Source organism: Miscanthus floridulus, chromosome 10, assembly GCF_019320115.1.
Source record: "Miscanthus floridulus cultivar M001 chromosome 10, ASM1932011v1, whole genome shotgun sequence".
Lineage (NCBI taxonomy): Eukaryota > Viridiplantae > Streptophyta > Magnoliopsida > Poales > Poaceae > Miscanthus > Miscanthus floridulus.
The window spans coordinates 4,134,648-4,158,981 of NC_089589.1; the positions used below are offsets into that span (position 1 = coordinate 4,134,648).

The window sequence follows — 24,334 nt, forward strand, 5'->3', positions numbered from 1 at the left end:
GGCATCGACGTCGATCGCCGGCTGTGTCCCGCGGGTGGCGTCATCAAACACCGCAAAGGGGTCACGGCCGTCGTCGTCGTGCTCCGGGGACAGCCCAGCCGCGACCAAGTCATCGTCGCCAGTCACAGGGAACATGGCACCGTCGCCCTGCGAGTCACACGCCATGGGGCCCTCGGCCGCGGACGGCTGAACTCCAGCACCGTTCCTCAACGGTGCGCGGCTACGGCTTGGCCGTGGTGCCATTGCCCGTCGTCCGTCTACGCCAAGGCTAGTTGACGACGAGGCATCGGCAGCAGACCTGCAAAAAAAAAGAACACGCAAAGAAGAAAAGGATGAGAAAATGATCCCAAAAACAGAATCAAAACACTGAGAAACGTATAGATCTAGGGGCTAGGGTTAGGGTTACGAATGGGGATGGACTTGCCTGCGCAACCGGAGCCGGATGAGAAAATGATCCCAAAAACAGAATCAAAACACTGAGAAACGTATAGATCTAGGGGCTAGGGTTACGGTTACGAATGGGGATGGACTTGCCTGAGCAACCGGAGCCCGGCGCCGGAGAAGACGAGGGCCACACAAGGGCAAGACGGGATTAAGAAGGACGGCGAGCGACGGTGGAAGAGAGACGGGGAGGCGGACTCACATGTTCATCGACAAACAGAGGAGAAGGAGTAAAAAGGAAGACGGAGAGGGACTGAGGGAGTAGGGAACTCAGGGAGAGCCGGAGAGGTGATGGAGCGGCGGCGATATCACCGGATCCAAGGACGACGGTCGCACCGGCGACGAAGATGGATCGACGAGAGGAGGCGAAGATGGACCGAGCGGGTGTCGAGTGCGGCTGCGGTTGGGAGGCGAATGGGATTAGGGTTAGGGTGTCGAGTGCGGCTGCGGCCTGCGGTTGGGAGGCGAGGCGAATGGGGTTAGGGTTAGGGTGATGGAGCGGCGGCGATATCACCGGATCCAAGGACGACGGTCGCACCGGCGACGAAGATGGATCGACGAGAGGAGGCGAAGATGGACCGAGCGGGTGTCGAGTGCGGCTGCGGTTGGGAGGCGAATGGGATTAGGGTTAGGGTGTCGAGTGCGGCTGCGGCCTGCGGTTGGGAGGCGAGGCGAATGGGGTTAGGGTTAGGGGCCGGCCGGGGGAGGGGGGGTCTCGGTTATATGGGGAGCCGGGGAGGAGCCGAGGAGGCCAGGAGGGGAGGGGGCCGTTCTTGGGCCGCCGGCCTGCTTGCCTGCTTGCGGGCCGTGCCGTGCCGGCCTGTGGGCCTAGGGTTCGGCCCAAGCACGGCCTGCACCCCGTGCCGTGCCAGCTAGGGCCCATTGACCTTCGGGCCGGGCCAGGCTAGGGCCGGGCCTAAATAGCGGGCTCCGTGCCGGGCTCACGGGCTCGGGCTTTGTGCCCAGATATAGATAACAAGCACCAGGCAGGAGGAAGAAGGAATAGTCTTGAGGCATGTCGAATCTTGGGATTAGAGCAATGCAAGGGCCCAGGCATTGAGGATAGATCTGCAGAACTGCCATCTTGTTTCTGACGACGCCACAGAGCCGGCCTTGGAAGGAGTCGGCGCGCTGAGGCAAGCTGGAGGCTGTGGTGCACGGTATACCAGCACGGGGAGCCAGGCTCGGCGACGACTACCCCCGCTGCGTTGAGGAACCAGGCGACGACGGCGATGGAGTCAGGGGAGTTCTGGGACATTCACACGGCGGCTCTCACCCAGGAGCGGGACAGCTGGTCCTTGACCATGTAGTCCAAGATGGGGGCGATGGGCGGGAGGTCGACGGCAACGCGGGTGAAGGGATGCAGGACGCGGACGGCGGTGGTTCCCTTGTTGAGCAGGATGAGGAGGCCGTCGGTGAAGCCCACGATGCGGTGGCCGCGGAGCTCCGGCAGGCGGACGCGGACGCACCTGCCGGTGGCGGTGCAGAGGAAGGCGACCTCGCATGCGTCGGCCGGGCGCACGCCGTCGCCGTCGCATAGCGCGACCCAGCCGCGCGGTCGAAGACGCGCGTCACGGAGGCTAGGGTCGCGCGGACTAGGCGTGGAAGCACGCCAGCTCGCGCATACGGCGCGCAAGGACATGTAATCCACCACGCCCGCCGCCCGTACGCGGGCGGCGATGAGTTGCGTCAGGTCCGGGAGGAGTGACGCCCAGTCACTCCGCATCTCGATCGCTCTCCCTCCTGGCAGGCGCCACTGCCATCTCTATCTCGCTCTCCCTCCTGGCGGGCGCCACTGCCGGGCCCTGACGCAGGCTCCTTCGCCTCCACTCGCCCGCAGTCGGCACCTCCGCCCTCACCGGCCCGCAGCCTCTGCCCTTAGAGAGAAGTTGGCCCCGTGCACGAAGTCCGCGACGCGCCGCCCGACGAAGTACAGCCGCAAAAACGGGAGCCCCAGCGCGCGCTGCAGATTCTAAATCTCAAAATCAGAGCCGCTAGCTCCTACTTCTATCTAGCTAATTGATCGATGGATGAGCAGTGGGTTAAAGTTGTGGCGTTGGGTTGCCGTAGTCTTCGCCGTAGACGAAGCGCACGTTGCCAGTGACCGCTAGCGAGTCCCCGAAGCTATATACACCCGCGGGTAGCACCCGGACGCCCGCGTCGCTCCAACCAGCACCGCCGCCGCTGCCATCACCGGGAACAGCAGCCGATGCACTCGGTTTGGGAGATGATAGATGAAGAGGCGCCACGGTCAGCCGTAATGACACAGTAGATCGATGACGTGTCGCCACGTAGGATGAGACCACTTTGGATCGGCTAGGGAGGTAAAATAAATGGTATTGAAAGTTGAGGGGGGAAATCAGACTATGCCAATAATTGAGGCAGAAAAATAGGGCTTCTTCCCATCGAAGATCACACGCTATTTTGGCAAAATCAGGTCCACTAAAGCCCAGTATCGGGTCCATAATCCATACATGCTTATGCTCATTTCACTGATCTAATGGCCCATTTACGAATGGTCCCACCAATGAGAGAGATTTTCCTCTTGGGGCTCCAAGGCCGAGAATGTGCAATTTTTCTTTTAAGGAATCAGCTCCTAATTCATTCTATCCTGATTCTTGAGTAGGAGTTGAGAGCCGAAAAAATAGCTTCTTCGTTATGAGAAGTGACTCACTGTTATGAAAAAAAGTAGTTTGTCTTATAGAATTACTAGAGAATCACTTCCAGCCATGTAACCAACTTCTACTTAGAGAATCACTATCACTACTACAGAATCGATTTTTAGGGGCGGCTCGTAACCATTTGTAGGGGCGGTTTGGCCAGCCGCCCCTACCGAACTGTCTCTACAACTCATGCATTTGTAGGGGCGGTTCCCAGGCCGCCCCTACAAATTGATTTGTAGGGGCGGCTCGTATTACCAGCCGCCCCTATAAATCGATCTGTATGGGCGGCTGTAGTACCAGTGAAAGCTCTAGTTTGGTTTTGGTGAATTGATGAAACCCTAAGTGCTAACCTAGTTCATCAAGTGATCATGAGATAGGTAGCACACTTCAAGTAGAGAAGCAAATGAAGATCATAACATGACAATGGTGATAGCATGGAGATGATCAAGGGCTTAAACTTGAAGAGAAGAAAGAGAAAAACAAAAAGCTCAAGGCAAAGGTATAACTTGTAGGAGCTATTTTGTTTTGGTGATCAAGACACTTAGAGAGTGTGATCACATTTAGGTTTGATAGCCGTACTATTAAGAGGGGTGAAACTCGTATCGGAATGCGGTTATCAAAGTGCCACTAGATGCTCTAACTCATTGCATATGCATTTAGGATCTAGTGGAGTGCTAACACCATTGATAATATTTGTGAAAATATGCTAACATTTGTGAAAATTCGGCGCTTTCGGAAAAATGAAATGCCTATTTTCTATTGCGCCGGATACAAATTCTTGGTGGTTGGCACATTGGAGCAAGGGTGGAGAAGATAGAAGTGAGAACAGAGCTGATGCCAACGTCGGTCCAGTGACCGGACGCTGAATCCAGAAGCACCGGACGCTGACTACCTGCGTCCGGTCGCGTTGACTGTCGGTACAGTGGCTAGGGTTTACCACCGGACGCTGGCCTGTGTCCGGTCGAGGAAAACCAGGTTTTGACCCTTACTGTACTCGACCGGACGCTGAGGTTCCAGCGTCCGGTCAGTTTTAACCGGAGCGTCCGGTCAGCGTCATAGCCGTTGGAATCTGACGAACAACGTTTGAAGGTGATGACACGTGGCGTCCATCTGTGGACCGGACGCTGAGTCCAGGGTCCGGTCAAGTGGACCGGAGCGTCCGATCAGAGCGCAGAGTACCCAGTGAAGGGGTACAACGGCTCTATTTCGTGGGGGCTTCTATTTAAGCCCTATGGCCGGCTGTGGCTCATATCTTTGGCCATTTTCATTGACATAGCAACCTTGTGAGCCTAGCCAAAGTCCTCCCACTCATCTACATCATTGATTCATCATCATAGTGAGATTGGGAGTGATCCAAGTGCATTGCATGAGTAATTGCATCTAGAGGCACTTAGTGATCGTGTTTCGCTGTGGATTTCGCTTGTTACTCTTGGTGGTTGCCGCCACCTAGACGGCTTGGAGCAGCGAGGATTGTCGAGCGGAGGTGGTGATTGTCTCCGGCTCCGATCGTGGTGATTGTGAGGGGTTCTTGACCTTTCCCCGGTGGAGCGCCAAAAGATACTCTAGTGGATTGCTCGTGGCTTGTGTGATCCTCATCTTGTGTTGGTTGTGCGGCACCCTATTGAGGGTTTGGCGTGTGAAGCCAATTAGCGCGTGAACCTCCAAGTGAGTGAATCACCACAACGAGGACTAGCTTGTCGGCAAGCAAGTGAACCTCGGTAAAAATCATTGTGTTCATCATTGATTCCGAGGTGATTGGTCTTCATTGTTATTCATCTTTGTGATTGATTGGTACTTCATCTACATGGAGGTATAACTATCCTAATCACTCTCTTTACTTTACCGCAAACTAGTTGACAAGCTCTTTAGCGTAGCTAGTTGTGAGAGCTTGCTTGCTTGGTTGGTGTGGCTCTTTAGTTAGTCTTTGAGAGCACACTAACATATGATAGTGTCTTTGCTATTGTGTGAATAGACACTATCTAAACTAGAATTGTGGTAGGTGGCTTGCATTTTAAGTAGGCTAGTGCAACACTCGCTTCACCTCATAATTGTCTAACCACTTTGTTAAGTGTTGTTGTAGAAATTTTATTAGGCTATTCATCCTCCCCCCTCTAGCCATTAGGACCTTTCAACCAGCCGCCCCTACAAACAGGTATTTGTAGGGGTGGTTCAATCTAAAACCGCCCCTACAGTACGTTTTCCCACAAAAAAATTCAAATTTACAATTCAAAATCTCGTTGCCGAACGTCCCGCGACCAACGTTCCGAACCGCGTTCGCGTTGTCAAACGCCCCGCGACCAACGTTCCGAACCACGTTCGCGTTGCCGAACGCCCCACGACCGCGACTACAAGCACAAGAGTATTCTATAAACTACAATTACAAGTCCAATTCACAAGAATATATACAATCCATCATTAAATATACAAATTCTATACACATTGTTATCAACGTCCTAGAGCTAGCCTTTCAGTCTCACGAAGGTGTTGGTACTGAGGATTTGTACCTAACTCAGACTCTCGGTCATGGTAGGCGCCTCTAACATGTACAATCTGGTCAAATATGAAGTTGCAAAGGTCGCCGACGAGCTCTAAGAGTTGGTCGTCCTTGTATGTGTCTCTTTTCATTCCATTCCTTTCTCTTCTCTCCACTATAAGAGAACAAGTTTTGGTTTAGTATTTCATACCATGTATGAAGTTTTTATACTACGGGTGAAGAGGTTCAAACTTACCCTTAAGGGGTGTCTCCTGTAGGCACCGGTGTTACTCATCATCGAATATATATAGTATCCACAATATACACTCTCAGGCTTCTGCTTGGGGCACTGTGTGTTTTGCATATGAAAATATTAAGTAATGCTTTTGACAGCCATGTAACGGAGTACTGAAGAAGTAAGTTACACTTACCGCACATAGTGTTTTTATAGCCAGCTTTTCCTTCCTTGCTGGATCATGCCTTCCATGATGATTAGTGACATAGAACCTAAATGCTCTGTTCAAATTATTTTAGCAAATACAACTTGTTAGTATCCAAAAGTGAACGTTACAAGTATGTATACAAACATATAAGCTAATGAGGATTGTCGATATGTATACGTCTTGAGAATCGATATGAAGTCTTTGTATGTCACCGTGTCCCTATCAAATGAATCAAAGACCCATGCCATGCTCCTCCCGACATCGACGGCTATACAAATCCAATGGTTGCTGCATGGATTTAATCATAGAACTAGATAAGCTCTTTTGCATCGAATAAAATATATCGAACAAAGCTTTAAGTATAGAGTTGAACTTACTCGAAGTTGTATGGTAGCCATATAGTAGAGTGTTGTTGGAGATTTTTGAAAGCCAGGGCAATGTATGCCGCAACCTTAAGGGACTCTTCCCTTAGTTTCGCCGTACAGATGCGCTCTTTCTCCCGAAGAGTCTTTGCAGCAGCTAGCTCTTTGGCATCCAGTGTCCACCGTTTAGGGTAATTAAAATTTGTTTGGGCTATAGCTTGAGGGTCTAGATACCCGGCTTTCACACTTGGCATTTGTTTGACAATGTGTACTTGCATTCTACAAATCACGGCGTGGGTTAGTTACAACAAAATTCAAAGATTACATTCATATCATATCAGGAGGACAAGGACTTATAGGCACCACGTGCGAATTAGATTCATCTCCATTTCTCCTAGGTGAAAGCATGTGTGCATGTCATCGAAGTCAAAGACAATTTTCCTGACTGGGCTTCCAAATGTGCCGGTGGGGAAGCATGCTTGTATGAGATCTATGCTCGTTGGGAGAACACGCAAGTACCAATCATGGAACCTTCTCATTCCAAGTGGTAGGCGCTGGATGTCCTAGTTTGGTAGGAAGGGCTTGCCTCTTTCATATGTTTTCGAGCAATCCTTTGACCATTCGATGGCATCAATATTTGGATACTGCTTTGCAATTTGGTGGAGTTTGCTAGTGACGGCCTCCTCAGAACCTCATGATGGGACTTTTTTAACTTGGTTCTCAGGCTTGAACTGGTCATGGGAATACCACTTAGACACCGATGAGACGTCTTTGATCGGAACATAAACTGGCCTTATGTTGATTGGAATCTTCTTTCGAAGTTCCCATTTAGGCACTTCCTCATCTTCTTGTGCATCACCTTCTTCAGGAGGCACTCGTTCATGTATCGGCTGTGCTTGTTGAGAAGACTGTGGCATCTCATGATGCACTTTTCCTCGGTACGAGCTGGAGAAGGTTGTGGCATCTCATCAGGCACATGCTCGCTAGGAGACGGGGAAGAATGTGGCATCTCAGGAATGTGGGGGTCACGAGACGGTGAAAATATCTCCCCGACCTCAACAACTTGCTCCAAATTTGGGAGAGGGGGAGGCGGTGAAGAAGCAGTCAATATAATGTCCCGTTTGTGCCAGAGGATGAACTGCCCCATAACGTCTCCGAGTAACACCAGCCCCTTGGGAGTTGCGTAGTCTATCCTCCACTGCATGAACTCGAGCTTCACTGTATGCACCTCGACCCCAGTGTAGTCCGGCGGTATCTTATTATTGTGGTGTAAGCCACCGGGAGGATGTGCCACACCCATTGTCACCTCCATCATAGTGTTCTGTCGGCCACTGAGAGACACCAGGGTGCAACTAGTTGGTTCCCATATGCGATCGACAGTGGTTGTGGCTACAGTGGAACCTTGGTTCCTAGGAACTTTCGGAGGGTTGCCAACTAATGCCAGTTCTCCCGGCGGTGTCACTAATATCCATGGCTCCATAGACAGTCCTTGCTCCTCCAGCGCCTTCGCAACTAGAGCCTTCACTTGGAGCTCAAGACTAGTCTCTCGGTCTCTGCCATGTTTCTTGTACATGTGCTTGTCCTCTTCGAATCCTTGCTTCTAGGTCGTCCTTTTCCCTAGCCCCCTAGTGCGGCCTGTGTGCTCCTTGTTTCCCAAGCCAAGGCTAAGCTCGTCCCTCTCTCTAGAAGGATTGAATGAGCCCTTCTCCTTGTCTTCAGCATATTTCAGTATCCTTGATACTGCCTCTTGGGTCTTTGGCTTATCAAACTTAAGATTACTGCCGGATGATTCTATACTCCTTGCATATATCCAATTCCTTGAGCGTACCTTCAAATTCATCACATCGATATTCCCAGCAGCTGCAGCCTCTTTATCCATCTTCCTAAACTACTCTTCCTTGGCATAGTAGCCACCGGGGCCTAGATGATGGTGGTGTTTGTTCCTCTTCGCTAGCTCGATGTTATGGGCACTGAGCTCTAATGCCTCTGGTGAAGTCTTCTGAGCCACGAGCTCCTCCCATTGACTATGAGTTATTTTGCCAAACTCGTTGAAGGGAGTTAACCCCTTTTGGATATACTTCGTGTTGAGCTCCGACCTCCAACGTCGGAATGACTCTCCGATCATCCTGAAAGCATTTTTTTACCAGTTCGTGCTTACCCTCTGGAAATCTAAAATTGAGCTTCAGCTGCCTATCCCATAGTTCATTCTTTTTGTTCTCTGGTACCTCTTTCTAGTTAGGGATTGATGGGTTCAATTTATCTCTTACTAGGGCCCCGATCGCATTATGGAATCGTCCTCTTAATTCCTTCGGCTCAAGGATCTCCCCTACTGGCCTGACCTCCGTTATCACATAGCATGCCTTATTTAGATATAGATTTCCTTTTCTATCCCCTCGTTTCCTCTTAGGCTTGGTAGTCATGGTTGTGTCTTGAGGTTGTGGAGCAGAGGCATCGTGATCCGTCTCTATGGCTGTTGCCTCTGCTCTCCTTTTCTCTACTCCGTCTTGTCCAACGAGATGTCGCGAACGTCGACGTCGTCTTTTTCGAGTTTCAGGAGGGACTTGTATATACGACAGGTCAAAGTGTTAGTAGAGGTAACATAGCCAAAGCTTTAGCAAAATTTATAAGCTAAGGCTTTTTCCCTACCTCCTCGTTCGGGTCAAAATCCTTGTCCAAATCTTCCTCCGTTGACCTCCTTCTGGCTTCACGTGGGAAAGGATCCTCAGGACTTTCATATCCCTCTTCTGAGTTATCATCATCATCATCCTCTTCTTCTTTGTCTTCAGCAGCCTCTCCTTTGGGGCCTTCCTCCTCGTCACACTACTCCTGAGTAAGTATCACTTCTAGATCCTTTTCTACCTCGTTATCGAACTGTTCCTGAGTAAGCTGGTCCTCTAGTGCTTGCTCCTCAAGGGTTGGCTACTCATCATGCTTGGGGCATTAGGCTGCACTGTCTGGTATCCACGACATTATTTCGCTCTTTGTTCTAATAGATGCAAGAAAGTGTGTTTTAGGTATGCGGGAAGGTATAAGAAATAAAAAAGGTCTATAAAACAAAGTAGTCCTATAAAACAACAATATATCCAAAAACAAGAAGTAGCAGTAGTAGAGGCCTCAGAAACATGTCAATCATCATCTGATCTTGAACTTGGAGCATCAAGGCATCATAACAGAGAAGAGAGGAGAAGGTAATGTAGGGGCGGCTGCTAACAATGCCAAGTTCCTCACAAGTTCTTGATCATCAGCTCATATTCCATATAATGTATGGACTTGGACAATTTTATCATTGGCAAAACAAAGGACATGAGTAGGAGTAGTAAGAGAGGTGAGGAGAAGAGAGAAGAGAGGTGTGCACATTATTTAAATCAGAATAGGAGCAACTACTGCTGCCAAACAAGAGAGAAGAGAGGAGAATAGAGAAGAGAGGTGAGTAGAAGAGAGAAGAGAGAAGAGAGGTCTACATATCATTTAACTCAGCAAAAGAGCAGCTGCTACTGCCAAACAAGAGAGAAGAGAGGATAAGAGAGGTGAGAGAAGAGAGAATAGAGGTCTGCACATTATTTAAATCAGAATAGGAGCAACTGCTGCTGCCAAACAAGAAAGAAGAGAGGAGAAGAGAGGTGAGTAGAAGAGAGAAGAGAGGAGAAAATAGAAGAGAGGAGAAGAGAGGTGATTAGAAGAGAGAAGAGAGGTCTGCATATAATTTAACTCAGCAAAGGAGCAGCAGCTGCTGCCAAACAAGAATTGCTGGATAGCAACAAAAAAAAGTAGCAGCGCAGCTATTGCAATATAGGAGAGTAGTAGAAGCAGTAGTTGTTGCAAATGACAGGAAATGAGTTCAAGCACTTAAGCGGTAGAAAAACAGCAAGACGTGATAACTTAACTGAAAAAGATCCATTCCATTCCATGGCATCAGTAAAAAAAAAGTAGCAGCGCAGCTATTGCCAAAAAAAGTAGATTAGACAGCCAGTGCACTTAACCTATTTGGTTCATGGCCATGGCCTGCCTCAGGTTGCACAGAGCACCAGCTGGCAAGATTACTTGTAACTAATAAACAAGTCCTTATGGCATGTTTGCATCATTTTTGAATTCTTAGAATCTGAACTGTGAGAAGGATTATATTGTAATAATCTGAACTGTGAGAAGCAAAATTCTCTCTGCAGCTTGTGCATGCATGAAAAGAAAGGAGAGAGGAGAAGCGGTAGTGAGGCATCAGTGTGTGAATGAATTGGCATTGCTTTGCTGTTTGCAAATGCATGTTTGCATTACTTTGCTGGAGACTAACATTGTTGATGCACATGCATTTGAACTGAACTGGAGTGAAGTGGTGGTTTCCAAAATGCAAAAGTGTTCAAGTGAGACGAGAAAGAAATGCAGGGTTCGGCCAGGCCGGGCCGGGCAGCAGGGTGCAGCAGATGTAGGTGGGAATGAAGTGACAGGTCAGGATGGTTGGATGGATGGATGGACGGGACACGAGGGAAGGTAACGATCCAAGAAAAAAGAATGAAAAGTAGGTCAGCTCTTCTTCTCAGCTCCATGCCCATGGATGGATGGATCATGGATCGTCGTACACACACATGCACAGAGTCAGAGAGAGAGAGAGATGAGAGACGACAGGGACAGCGACAGCGACAACAGCAGGGTTGGAGGAGGAAAGAGGAGTCGTGTGTGTGTGTGCTCGTGCCTAGTCCCAAAAAGCAAGAGACAAAAACAAAGAAGGTGACATTAGGTGAAGACATCTCAGGGGAGTAAAAATTTGACAGCACTGATCTCAGCAAGCAGCAGGCATATGAATAAAATAAATATCAACGACATGAATATAGCAGGATCTATCTTGTTCGAAAAAGCATGGATGGCTATAGCAGTACCTACCTAGTCCCAAAAAGCAAGAGACAAAAACAAAGAAGGTGACATTAGGTGAAGACATCTCAGGGGAGTAAAAATTTTGACAGCACTGATCTCAGCAAGCAGCATGCATAAATAGATGGGAAAATAGAAAAGATCGACATAAACGAAAGGAAGCCTAAATGATCCACAAGGCACCAACAGGCGACATGCATATGAAGGAATCCAACATGGAGTGGAGACACGAATACTATTAATAACGCAATCATGCAACAAAAATGAAAAATACCAACAATATTCAGAAAAAATATAAGCAGTATGAGTACAAATTAAGCATCACGCAAGTCACGGATGGTTAAATAAGATGTGAATTGCCGATGCATCAAAATAGTCTGTTGCATATTGAAAATGGTTTATCAACCAGTCTCATATATATTGTTTTGTTATTTGAAAACTTCGTAGAGATAACCGTTGCAGATGTCAAACCAGATTTATTCAGTAATACTAAAGGATCAGAAACCTATCACTGAGTTAGCTCTCTCAAAATAACTATTACATTCAAAACCCTTTGCCTTTCATAGCTAGATGTTGCTAAATTAAAAAAAGGTATGATATCCCAACGCTATAACCACTGAAATGAAACTAAAGCTAAAATCTTCGGGGCAGCAATCTAACTAAGGTTCCACCAAAAGTTTAAATCGCACAACTAGAAATTAGGGTTCTATCTAGGATCTAACACAGAAAGCAAAACTAAAGCTAGGTTACCATGGAAATGGAACAGCCCACACAAACACCGCCGATTCTCGTGGGGAGACTCAAAAAAAGGAAAAATGAAAACGCGCACCTTGCACCGCGTTCGAATCAAGATGGTGCGGGCATGAATCTAGTGCATGATTCGGACGCGAATGTAGATGCGTGGAGCCTAGTCGCGGCCACTTACCCGGACTCGCGACAGTTGCTGGCCACTTACGATTGGAGGATTGCTGCGGTGCTTCCGCTTCAACTGCAGCAGTTGTTGGCCTCCTCTTCGAAGCGTCGAGCAGCCAGAATGGCGACGAGCCGAGGAGCCTGCGTCGTCGGTGTGCGGGGGTGGGACGTCGAGGGCCGGGCGCGGGGCGTCGGGAGCCTGCGTCGTTGGTGCGCGGGGGCGGGCGTCGGGGGCCGGGTGTGGGACGTCGAGCGCCGGGGGCTAGTGTGGGTGGGCACGAGCGCGGGACCGGCGGCGGGGCTGGCGGCGGAAACCTAGGGCGGGGAGGAGCAGGCACGTGGGGCAGCCTAATAGCGTCGGAGGAACAAGACAGCGCCCAACTCATTTTCTCCCATGCGCCCTCCGATTTATACTTGGGACTATTTCTAGGAGCGGTTTCTGATCCAGCCGCCCCTACAAATGCATTTGTAGGGGCGGTTCCTGATCCAGCCGCCCCTACAAATGCATTTGTAGGGGCGGGGGCGGTTCCTGATCCAACCGCCCCTACAAATATTTTCAATTTTTTTAAATTATAAATTCTATATTTTTATATCGTAAAAACACAAAGTAATATAAAAAATTGTGTATATGCACAAATATAATATTTTGTATTATTCTATATATGAATAAATATATATATAAACAATTGTAGTCAAAACAATATAGAAAACAAAAAAAACAAAAATTAAAAATTTGCATTTTAAAACTTCGACTATAATTTTATGACATTAAATGAAATAAAATGGAAATGTTGTAAACATAAAAGTTGTATAACTCATCAACTTGTCCAACTTTTATTTTGGTCATCTTGTCATGTGACTTTGTTTGAACGATTTAAATTTTGAAATTCAAACAATTTCAACTTGAAACAATATTTTGATAGAGTAAATGATTTCAGATGAAAAACTCATGAATACCAAAGTTGTAGAACTCATCAATATGTACAACTTTTATTTTGATCATATTTTCATTTGACCAAATTTGAATAGTTGAAATTTTGAATTTCACTAAATGGCAACTTCAAACAAGATTTTGAAACCTTAAATAATTTCAACAATAAAAGTTGTGAACATAAAAGTTGTTGAACTCCTCACTATCTACAACTTTTATTTAGGTCACTTCTTCATGTGACAAAGTATTAGTAAACATTGTTCATAAATTCACGTATGACTCATAGTTTCATAAACTATACGAGAAACATGTTAATTTGTGAACAATGTTTACTATTACTTTGTCAGATGAAGAAATGATCAAAATAAAAGTTGTAGATCTTGATGAGTTATACAACTTTGGTATTCATTACTTTTTCAGCTGAAATCATTTAATGGTTGAAAATCTCGTTCGAACTTGTCATTTTTTTAAATTTGAAAATTTGAAGTGCTCAAACTTTGTCAAATCAAAAGAATGACCAAATCAACACACTAACTTGATAGGGCAAGATTTTAGAAAATTTTAGGAAAAAATCATCACATTTGGAGTTAGTATGAGGGAGAAAGACTAGTTACAAATTTTACCCAGAGATTAAAAAGAAAAATTACTAGATGATTTTAGAAAATGACAGCTTCAAACCTGATTTTCAAACACTAAATGATTTTAGCTGTAAAGGTGATGCATATAAAAGTTGTATAACTCATCAAGATCTCCTACTTTTATTTTGGTCATTTCTTCATTTCATAAAGTGTTAAGTATTTTCATAAAGTTTTAGTAGTAATAGAGTGGATGTTCAAATAGAGTCATCTGGATGTTGCAAAGGGTAGTCTCACACACATGCATAAAATATAGTCTCACACACATATAAAAATATGTAGTCTTACACACGTATATAAATATATAGTCTCACACGCATGCATAAATAAAGTCTTACAAACACACACTTACACAAACACTCCACGTTCAACAACTAGCTAGCCCACTGTAACGACTTTCCCCTTGATACCTATTCATTTCCATGGCATTTTGTATTTGGGGAGGTTCTTTTCCACAACACTGATCTTCTTAGGAAAGTCTGTGAATAGCGGCATCTCATCGTAGTTATTGTAAGCTTCAACATCGTCCACGCCATCAACTCCAATAATGTGTTGTTTCCCGGAGGCAATCACGTGCTTTGTCTTCTTCTTTGGGGGGAGGTTACTTTGTGGGTCAGACATATAGAAAACGTGTGCGACATATGAAGCGAGCACCCAAGGGTCATCTTGGTAGCCTAGATTCTTGAGGTCCAGGACTCTCAATCTGATCTCATTCAGTTAGTGTTGTTTGATCCAGCGGCATCGAAACAGGGCCACCGTTATATCTCTTCCATAGTCAAGTTCTCATATCTCTTCAATGATGTCAAAGTATTGGATCTTTCATCCCAATCCATCGAGAGCCTTTATTTGAACGCCGCTATTTTGGTTCACATATTTACTATCCTTTGCGTGGGTATAGTTTGTATACCCATTGATGTCATAAGGATTCCAAGATGTCACTTGTCTCGATGGCCCCTCCTCTAACCTACTGAGGGTAATAGAGTCTATGGTTTCTCCAGGTGGTATGTTTTGGTCCTTCAACCATGTAGTTAGTCGTTGCTTGTGTTGTTTCATGACCCAATCGTCCGAACGGCCATTTCTCTCTACCATAATGATAGCCAAGTGTTCATTAATGTACGGTTGCATCAGTTGTGTACTCTGCAAGACACTGTAATGCGCCCGACTCATCTCTTTGTAATCATAGTCGATGAACACTTTTCTACCACTGATGCCCTTCCCAGCCAGCCGACCCTTGTGATGAGAATTGGGTTTACCAATCCCTTTTTGTACTTTTAGGTACTCTTGACAGCACTCGATGACTTCTTCAGTACTGTAACCCTCTATCATGGAGCCCTCTAGGTATGCTCGATTATGCACGTATCGACTTAAAACCGACATGAACCGCTCGTAGGACCACATTTCATGCAAGTAGCAAGGGCCTAGCGCCTGTATTTGATGAACCATGTGAATCATGAGATGTGGCATTATATCAAAAAAAGCAGGAGGTAAACACATCTCCAGTTGGTTTTGTGTCTCCACCACAAATTCATGTAGGTCACTCAGCTCTTGCTTGTCAATCGTCTTCTGTGAGATCTTCGAAAAGAAGTAGCACATGCGGGTGATGGCCATTTTTAAGAACTCTAGCTTTATAGCCCTAATTGCAATAGGTAGAAACACTATCAGCATCACATGGCAATCGTGAGCCTTGCAGTGTGTTATTGACAAGTCCTTCATCGATACTAGCTTCTTCACATTTGTTGAAAACCCAGTCGGGACTTTGATCCCCCTTAGGAAAGTGCATATAGCTCTCTTCTCGTCTGGTGTTAGGTTGAAGCACGCCACGGGCAGAGTGTATTTTTCATTAGCCTTAGGTACCGAGTGAAGCTGTGGCATCACGTTTAGCTACACCATGTCTTTCCGTGCTTTTAGACCATCCTTTGACTTGTCTGTGTCCATCAAGGTAGCAATGAGACTCTCAAAGACATTCTTCTGCACGTGCATAGCATCAATGGCATGGGGGACCTCCAAGTCTGGCCAATAAGACAGATACTGAAAGAAGATCGATTGTTTCTTGAAAGGTACGCCTTCGACAGGAGGTGTGCTTCTATCTCTGTTCGTCCCATCTAGATTCTTCTTTCCATAGACGACGCGTATGTTTTTCACCATTCTGTACACGTGTTCTCCGTTATGACGTCTCTCCGGAGGGGGTTCAATCTCCGAGGCATTGTCATAAAATCTAAAGAATAATTTGCTGCGGCACTTGTGACTTGTCTTTAAGAAGCATCGGTTCCTTAGGTAAACTATCTTCTTGGATGCATCCAGGTACACCAATGTAGTACCATCCAAGCAAACCAAGCATCCCGTCTTTCCTTTGATCTATCCAGACAAAGCAAACATCGCGGGATAATCATTGGTAGTAACAAATATTATTGCTCTACATATGAAGTCCTCCTTTTGGAACACATCATACATCTGCTCCCCATGCCTCCATAGCCTCTCCATTTCTTGCATCAATGGCTCGAGGAACACGTCTATATCAATGCCTGGTTGTTTAGGGCCAGAAATAAGAATAGTGAGGAGAAGGTACTTTCTCTTCTGACACAACCATGTTGGGATGTTGTACATGGTCAAGATCACTGGCCATGTGCTGTGGTCGCTCATCCTCTTATTGAAGGGATTCATTCCATCGGTGCTCAAGCCAAACCGTACATTCCTTGGGTCATCGCTGAATTCTTTGTGCTTCTCATCAAACCTTTCCCACTGACTACAATCAGCCAGGTGTGCAATCTTATCATCATCCACCTTGCTCTCATCATCCCACCATGTTATGAGTGCGGCTTCTTTAGGGTTTAGGAAGATACGTCTCAAGCGGTCGGTCACTGGTAGGTACTACATTACAAAGACAGGAAATCTTCTCTGCTTTGTATCGTTGCCTAATGGAGTGTCTTCTAGGGGCTAAGATTCTTGTATCACCTTTTTGTACCCTTCTTATTCCTCTTTTTCCCCGTGGAGGCTTCGTCCCCATCATAAAGGTCATTGTTCTTGTATCGGCTGGCCCTGCACCGGGGACATTTATCTAGTGACTTGAACGTTTCGCCACAAAAAAGTATACAGTGGTTGGGGCATGCATGGATTTTTTCAACCCCCATTGTCGATGGACTTATGACCTTCTTCGCTTGGTATGTGTTGACGGGAACTGAGTTTGGTTGTGGTAGCACCCATGACAGGAGATGCAATAGATCATTAAAACTACAGTCTGACCAGCCGTACTTAGCCTTCAGGATGAGCAGCTCAAGCACAAAACGTAGCAATGTCCAATGTGTCGGACAACCCTTTTCAACACCATACATAGTCTCCTTCGATGCTTTTGTCATCCTTTCCAAATTTTCTAGACCTTTCGGGCTATTTAGTAAAATCTCTGGTCCAAGGGCTCGAATCATGTCCTCCAAATCATCTTCATCCCCAACACGTGCTCCACCATCATTATTGACACCACCTTCGTCGTTACCATCCCAACCACCAGCATCACCACCTTGTTCATTGCCAAACTCAAAATCCATTCGTGCATCAAGCTCTGCTGAATATTGGGACAGGGATTCTATGATTTCGTCGTCGTATTCGTCCTCATCCTTGTCGTTAACAATAAATTTCAATATTGGGAAGGGATTCTATGGTTTCGTCGTCGTATTCGTGCATCAAGCTCTCTTTCAATGTCGTTGCATGCTTCTTTGCGGCTTCAATAAATTTATCCACCTCTTCACGGAAACCTGCCTTGAACCTTAACGAACCATACATCCAAGAGTTCCTGTACTCCATCTTTTACAACAACAACAACAAAACAAACATTAAAGGACTACTTATTCAGATATATATAAAAATGAAACAAATTAATAATTACTTGAGAATAATTGTATATACTTCAGATATATATGAATATAAATCTAATATAATTACATGAAGCATACAAACACACCATGTTAGAGAAAAATTAATTAATGGCCCATTTATCCATAAATAATTAAAATACATATTTATTGATTACAATAAACAATTTCAAATACAACAATTAGCAACAATTATACTTTACCCAATATCTTTCATACAAACCCTAGTCTAATTTCATCAAACATAAATTTATAAAAACGAAATTAATAAAAAAACCAAACCCTAGATCTAGATCCACATGCACATGAAACATCCATAAAACTAACTAATTGTTCACTAAAATCAAGAAACATGGACCAAATAAGGGTATGATCTTGTTCCCCTCCCTAATTTACCATAATACATTTAAAACTTGGGTCTAATTTGCTTCATAAGTAGCTCAAGCACCATAGAAGAGAGAGAAAAACAAAACTCTAATTACTCACTAACCAACCATTAAAACTTCAAAAAAAGTATGGAATAGCATTTTCTTACCTTCTACAACCTCTCCACCAAAGGATTTGAGACCAAAACCTCTCCTTTAGTAGAGCAATTTTTGGGAGGTGCCCAAGGCCTCCCCACCTTTCTTTCACGGGTTGAAGTGAGTGACCCGAGGAAGAAGAAGGTGTTGCGGCAGTTTTATATGTGGATCATTTGTAGGGGCAGCTAGTGATTGAGCTGCCCCTATAAATCGGAGCTATATATACGGGGGCATTTGTAGGGGCGGCTCAATCACCAGCCGCCCCTACAAATAGCAACTCCAGGAACGACTGGTGATTGAGCCGCCCCTACAAATCAGACCCCATTTGTAGGGGCGACTGGTGTCTGGGCACCCGAGCACGCCACTGTAGGGGTGGCTCCATCACCAGCCGCCCCTAAAAAAAATCGAACCGTTGCTAAAAATCATTTTTTACGTAGTGTATGTTATGAAAAATAGCTTATCTTAGAGAATTTCTATATAATCACTTCTACTCGGAGAATCACTTCTAGAAAAGCTATGCAAACAGACCCTTAAAAGATTTCCACAAAATTTGAAACGAGGCACTAGTGGATTCATAAAATGGACATTATCTCAAAAGCTAGGAAGCAAACTCAATCCAGGAAAAAACAAACAAAAATAGCAAATTGTACAACAAAATTCTAGAAAATGCGTGCAAGTATATGTTGGGCTAGCTGTTTGGCTAATGATTGGCACGTCGATTGGTTGATCATGGATGTTGATGACCCAGAAGTCTTGCTGCCTGTGTTGTTTTGACAAGTCAAGCCAAGTGACTGGCATGTCGTCCATTGCTTGATCATAGATCTTCATGACTGAGAGGTCTTGTTGCCCGTGTTGTTTGGAGAAGTTGACAATCATGGGCCATAGCGTCCAGTGTCTAGGATTCTTGTCCAGTCGTTGTGCCTGAGAGCAGCTGCAAGTGTGGCGTTGTCTATCATGTATGTGACGTAATGGAGATGTAGGAAGATGAAGCTCGAGGCATATTATATTCTTTCATTGGAATAGGTTGTAGTTGTGGGAAAACGAGTATTGAAGCTTCAGAATAAATTTACAAAACAGTTATAGGTCACACTTTAAATCAACACTCAGAAAAAAATAGTTTAAGGTTCCAAATGATAGCTAATACGCTACTTTTAGAGCCTATTATCTTATAATTCTATATCATAACATGCCAAAATTCTAAACTAGAATGCTAGGCCCTACAAAGTTACAATGTTGTAGTTTTAAGATTCAAGGATCTGGATATTTTAAATTTTTGTTCAAATTCGATGAGCATCATTTTTCATGGACCCTGATCTCAAACTAAGGGCTTGTTTAATTAGCTACAAGCCTGGAAACCACGCTTGGCCTAGGCAGGTCACCCAGGCTTTCAATTGTCTATGCATAGATAAACGCTCTACCAGTTGAGCTACATCCCTAATTTTGTTCATTTTTGCCACTACAAATTGTTTTAAATTTTATTTAATCTTGAAGATAGATTAATAAAAATAATAACAATTAGAGATATGAGGAGTTGAAACCATGTACCTTTTTCATGCATAGACAAACACTCTACCAGAGCTAGTTGAGCTACATCCCCAATTTTGTTCAATTTGTCACTACAAATTATTTTCAATTAGATTTAATCTTCGAAGATAGATTAATAAAATACAATGATTGGAGATGCCAGGAGAACACTACTAGTTGAGATACATCCCAATTTTGTTCAATTTTCCACTACAAATTATTTTAACCCCAATTTTGTTCAATTTGTTACTACAAATTATTTTAAATTACATTTAATCTTCGAAGATAGATTAATAAAAAAAAATTGGAGATGCGAGGATTTGAGCACTTGAGCTACATCCCCAATTTTGATCGATTTCCGCTACAAATTGTTTTAAATTTAATTTGATCTTGGAAGATAGATTAATAAAAAATTTGGAGATGCGAGGATTTGAGCAGTTGAGCTACATCCCCAATTTTGATCGATTTCCACTACAAATTATTTTAAATTTTATTTGATCTTGGAAGATAGGTTAATAAAAAATAATAATTAGAGATGCGAGGAGTTGAACCCCGTACCTTTTTCATGCATAGAGAAACGCTCTACTAGTTGAGCTACATCCCAACTTTGTTCAATTTCTACTATAAATTGTTTTAAATTTTATTTGATCTTGGAAGATAGATTAATAAAAAAATTGGAGATGCGAGGATTTGAGTAGTTGAGCCACATCCCCAATTTTGATCGATTTCCACTACAAATTATTTTAAATTTTATTTGATCTTTGAAGATAGATTAATAAAAAATAACAATTAGAGATGCGAGGAGTTGAACCCCGTACCTTTTTCATGCATAGACAAACGCTCTACCAGTTGAGCTACATCCCCATTAGTGCTCAATTTTCCACTACAAATTATTTTAAATTTATCTAATCTTGGAAGATAGGTTAATAAAAAATAAAAATTGGAGATGCGAGGAGTTGAACCCTGAACCTTTTTCATGCATAGATAAACGCTCTACCAGTTGAGCTACATCCCCAACTTTGATCAATTTCCAGTACAAAATATTTTAAATTTTATTTGGTCTTGGAAGATAGATTAATAAAAAAGATAATAATTGAAGATGCGAGAAGTTGAACCCCGTACCTTTTTCATGCATAGACAAAAGCTCTACCAGTTGAGCTACATTCCCACTTTTGTTCAATTTTCAACTTCAAATTATTTTAAATTTATTTAATCTTGGAAGATAGGTTAATAAAAAATGATAATTGGAGATGCGAGGAGTTGAACCCTGTACCTTTTTCATGCATAGATAAACGCTCTACCAGTTGAGCTACATCCCCAACTTTGATCAATTTCCACTACAAATTGTTTTAAATTTTATTTGATCTTGGAAGATAGATTAATAAAAAATTAATTGGAGATGCGAGGATTTGAGCAGTTGAGCTACATCCCCAATTTTGATCGATTTCCACTACAAATTATTTTAAATTTTATTTGATCTTGGAAGATAAATTAATAAAAAATAATAATTGGAGATGCGTGGAGTTGGACCTTGTACCTTTTTCATGCATAGACAGACGCTCTAGCAGTTGAGCTACATCCCCAATTTTATTCAATTTGCCACTACAAATTACTTTCAGTTTTATTTAATCTTGGAAGATAGATTAATAAAAGAATAAAATTGGAGATGCGAGGAGTTGAACAGTTGAGCTACATGCCTATTTTAAATTTTATTTGATCTTGTAAGATAGATTAATAAAAATATAACAATTGGAGATGTGGGGAGTTGAACCCCATACTTTTTTCAAGCATAAACAAACGCTTGACCAGTTGAGCTACATCCCCAAATTTGTTCACTTTGCCACTTCAAATTATTTTAAATTTTATTTAATTTTGGAAGATAGATTGATAAAAATAGTAATAATTGGAGAATCGAGAAGTTGAACCCCATTCCTTTTTCATGCATAGAGAAATGCTCTACAAGTTGAGCTACATCTCCAATAAGTTGAACCCATACCTTTTTCATGCATAGACAAATGCTCTACCAATTTAGCTACATCCCCAATTTTGTTCTATTTGCCACTATAGGTCATTTTAAATTTTATTTGATCTTGGAAAATAGATTAATAAAAAATAGTTAGAGATGCCAAGAGTTGAACCCCATACCTTTTTTCTCATGCACAGACAAAAGCTCTACCAGTTAAGCTACATCCCTGATTTTGTTCAAGTTGCCCCTACCAATTATTTTAAATTTATTTGATCTTGGAAGATAGGTTAATAATAAAATAATAATTGGAGATGCAAGGTGTTGAACCCATACCTTTTCCTGCATAGATAAAAAATGCTCTACCAATTGAGCTACATCCCCAATTTTGTTCTATTTGCCACTATAGGTCATTTTAAATTTTATTTGATCTTGGAAAATAGATTAATAAAAAAATAGTTAGAGATGCCAAGAGTTGAACCCCATACCTTTTTTCTCATGCACAGACAAAAGCTCTACCAGTTAAGCTACATCCCTGATTTTGTTCAAGTTGCCCCTACCAATTATTTTAAATTTATTTGATCTTGGAAGATAGGTTAATAAAAAAGTAATAATTGGAGATGCAAGGAGTTGAATCTCATAGCTTTTTTCATGTATAGATAAACGCTCTATCAGTTGAGCTACATCACCAATTTTGTTCATGTTGCCACTACATATTATTTTATAATTGATTTAATCTTGGAATAGAATAATAAAAAAATAATGATTGGAGAAGCGAGGGTTGAACCCCGTACCTTTTTCATTGCCTAGATAAATATAATGTGTTATATGGACAAGAAACTGAATGGAGAATTAAAGCAAAACAGCACTTTACTCAGAACCTGAAATGCGTCAGCACAAAGAAACAACACTTGGAAGATCTTGCTGTAGAGTTTTCATGTATTATACTAAACAAATCTACGTTTGGCTGAAGGAGGTTAAGGGAAACAAATAGTAAGAAGCCCACATCAACTAAAAAACAGTAGCTAGCTTTATAGTGGCAACTCAGGTGTGGGACGACGTCTTTAGAGATGGCGCAAGCGGATCTAATTGTGGATGGGCTACACGCCTTCCAGCGGAACACAACGGTTAGCCCTGCTTAGCAGCGGGTTACTTAGTGTGGGACATCGTCGGTAACGACGACGCAAGCGGTGATGAGGGCGATTTCGTCTTGACGGCTTTGTTTTTCGGGGGGGTGGCGGTGTAGTGTAGTGTAGTGTAGTGTAGTGTCCAGTTCGCGGTGGTTTGGTGGCGGTGAGGTGTGTGTCTTTGTTGAGTTGCGGCTCGTGTTGATGTCCCATTCCGACCGGACAGAGTTGTTTTTTCCTTCTTTGAGTTGGGGTTTTGGTGCGTGTTGAGATCACAATCTAACTGACCGGAGTTGTATCTGTTTATTTTTTGCCTAGTCTAGACTTCATTTGCTTTTTAATATAATCGGCAGCTCTCTTGCCTGATTCGTTAAAAAAAAGTAGCTAGGGAAAAAATGGTAACCTATCCCGTTTCCACAGGACACCTTTCTAAAAATGTCGTCAGAGAAATCACACCCACAGCACTACACCCGGGAGTTGTTATTTCAGACTTTTACGCTTTCATCATATAAATAAACGTCAAACGCAACCTGGAAGAATACTTCAAAGTGTATCTGATTTGGATTGTGATCAGCACAGTGTCATGAAGAACAGTCATTACTGGTATAAAATAATCTTCTGCGAAATATGTGTTATGCACAAACTCGACTGGTTTGAGTGATGCAGAAAGCACCGACATTGCCTTATCAAAGAGGAACATTATGTAATGTACCCCAAAAAACATATATATTTAATCAAAATTATTGTTCCGAACTAACTTGGTAATGGATTGCTAATGAATAACCTCACATTGCTCCACGTGGGGTTATGAATACGGTCACGGATATATCCGTGCGTCCGTCCCGTGACTCCCGTCCGGACGAACCTTATCTACTCATTCACGGACCCATCCTCATCCACACATTCACGGACCCAGCCCGTGTCGCACGCCCACTTTGCACTGCACGCCCCCGCTCGTAGGACGACTCCGCTCGCCCGTGCCGCCCCCGCTCGAATGGACTTCGCTCGTCGGTGCCACCCGGCCCGCCATCGCGGGACGGACTCTGCTCGCCGGCGCGCCCCCCGCTCGCGGGACGGACTCTGCCTGCGCCCCCCCTCCCCTGCCGTTCGGACTCACGCCTTCCATCGTGGCCATGCTCCATCTGCCTACTGCGGCCACTGCCAAGGTCTGTGCCGCCGACGAGCTCTGCACCGGCGACCTCCGAGCACTCCGTGGCATCGAGCTCCGCGTCGGCGTCGAGCTCCACAAGGACGAGCTCCATTCGTCCAAGCATCAAGGTGACATTGTGTTGAAAGCACGTGTTGCAAGTGTATGTTTTGAGTGTTTCAGTTGTTTTAGAGGTATGTTGGGTTTCGTATGAATGCTACAAAAGTAGATCAGGATGTTGCATATGTTGCAATGGTTGCACACTTTATGTTGCAAACGTCTATCCCTAATGTTTCATCTGTTTTTCAAACGTATGTTGCAATTGTGTTTATCTGAAAGTTGCATATGTTTCACTCATATGTTGTAAATGTTTTATCTGGATGTTGCGTACGTGTTGCAAAAGTTTTTAAGTGTTTCATGTGTTTTTTGCAAGTGTTTCAGACACACATTTCAAATGTTTCATCTGTCT

General features: G+C 44.0%; 1 pseudogene; it reads right to left on the reverse strand.

Annotated features, from left to right (window-relative positions):
• Positions 1–268: 268 nt before the first annotated feature.
• Positions 269–23,980, reverse strand: LOC136487885 (uncharacterized; annotated as a pseudogene).
• Between the last annotated feature and the right edge of the window lie 354 nt (positions 23,981–24,334).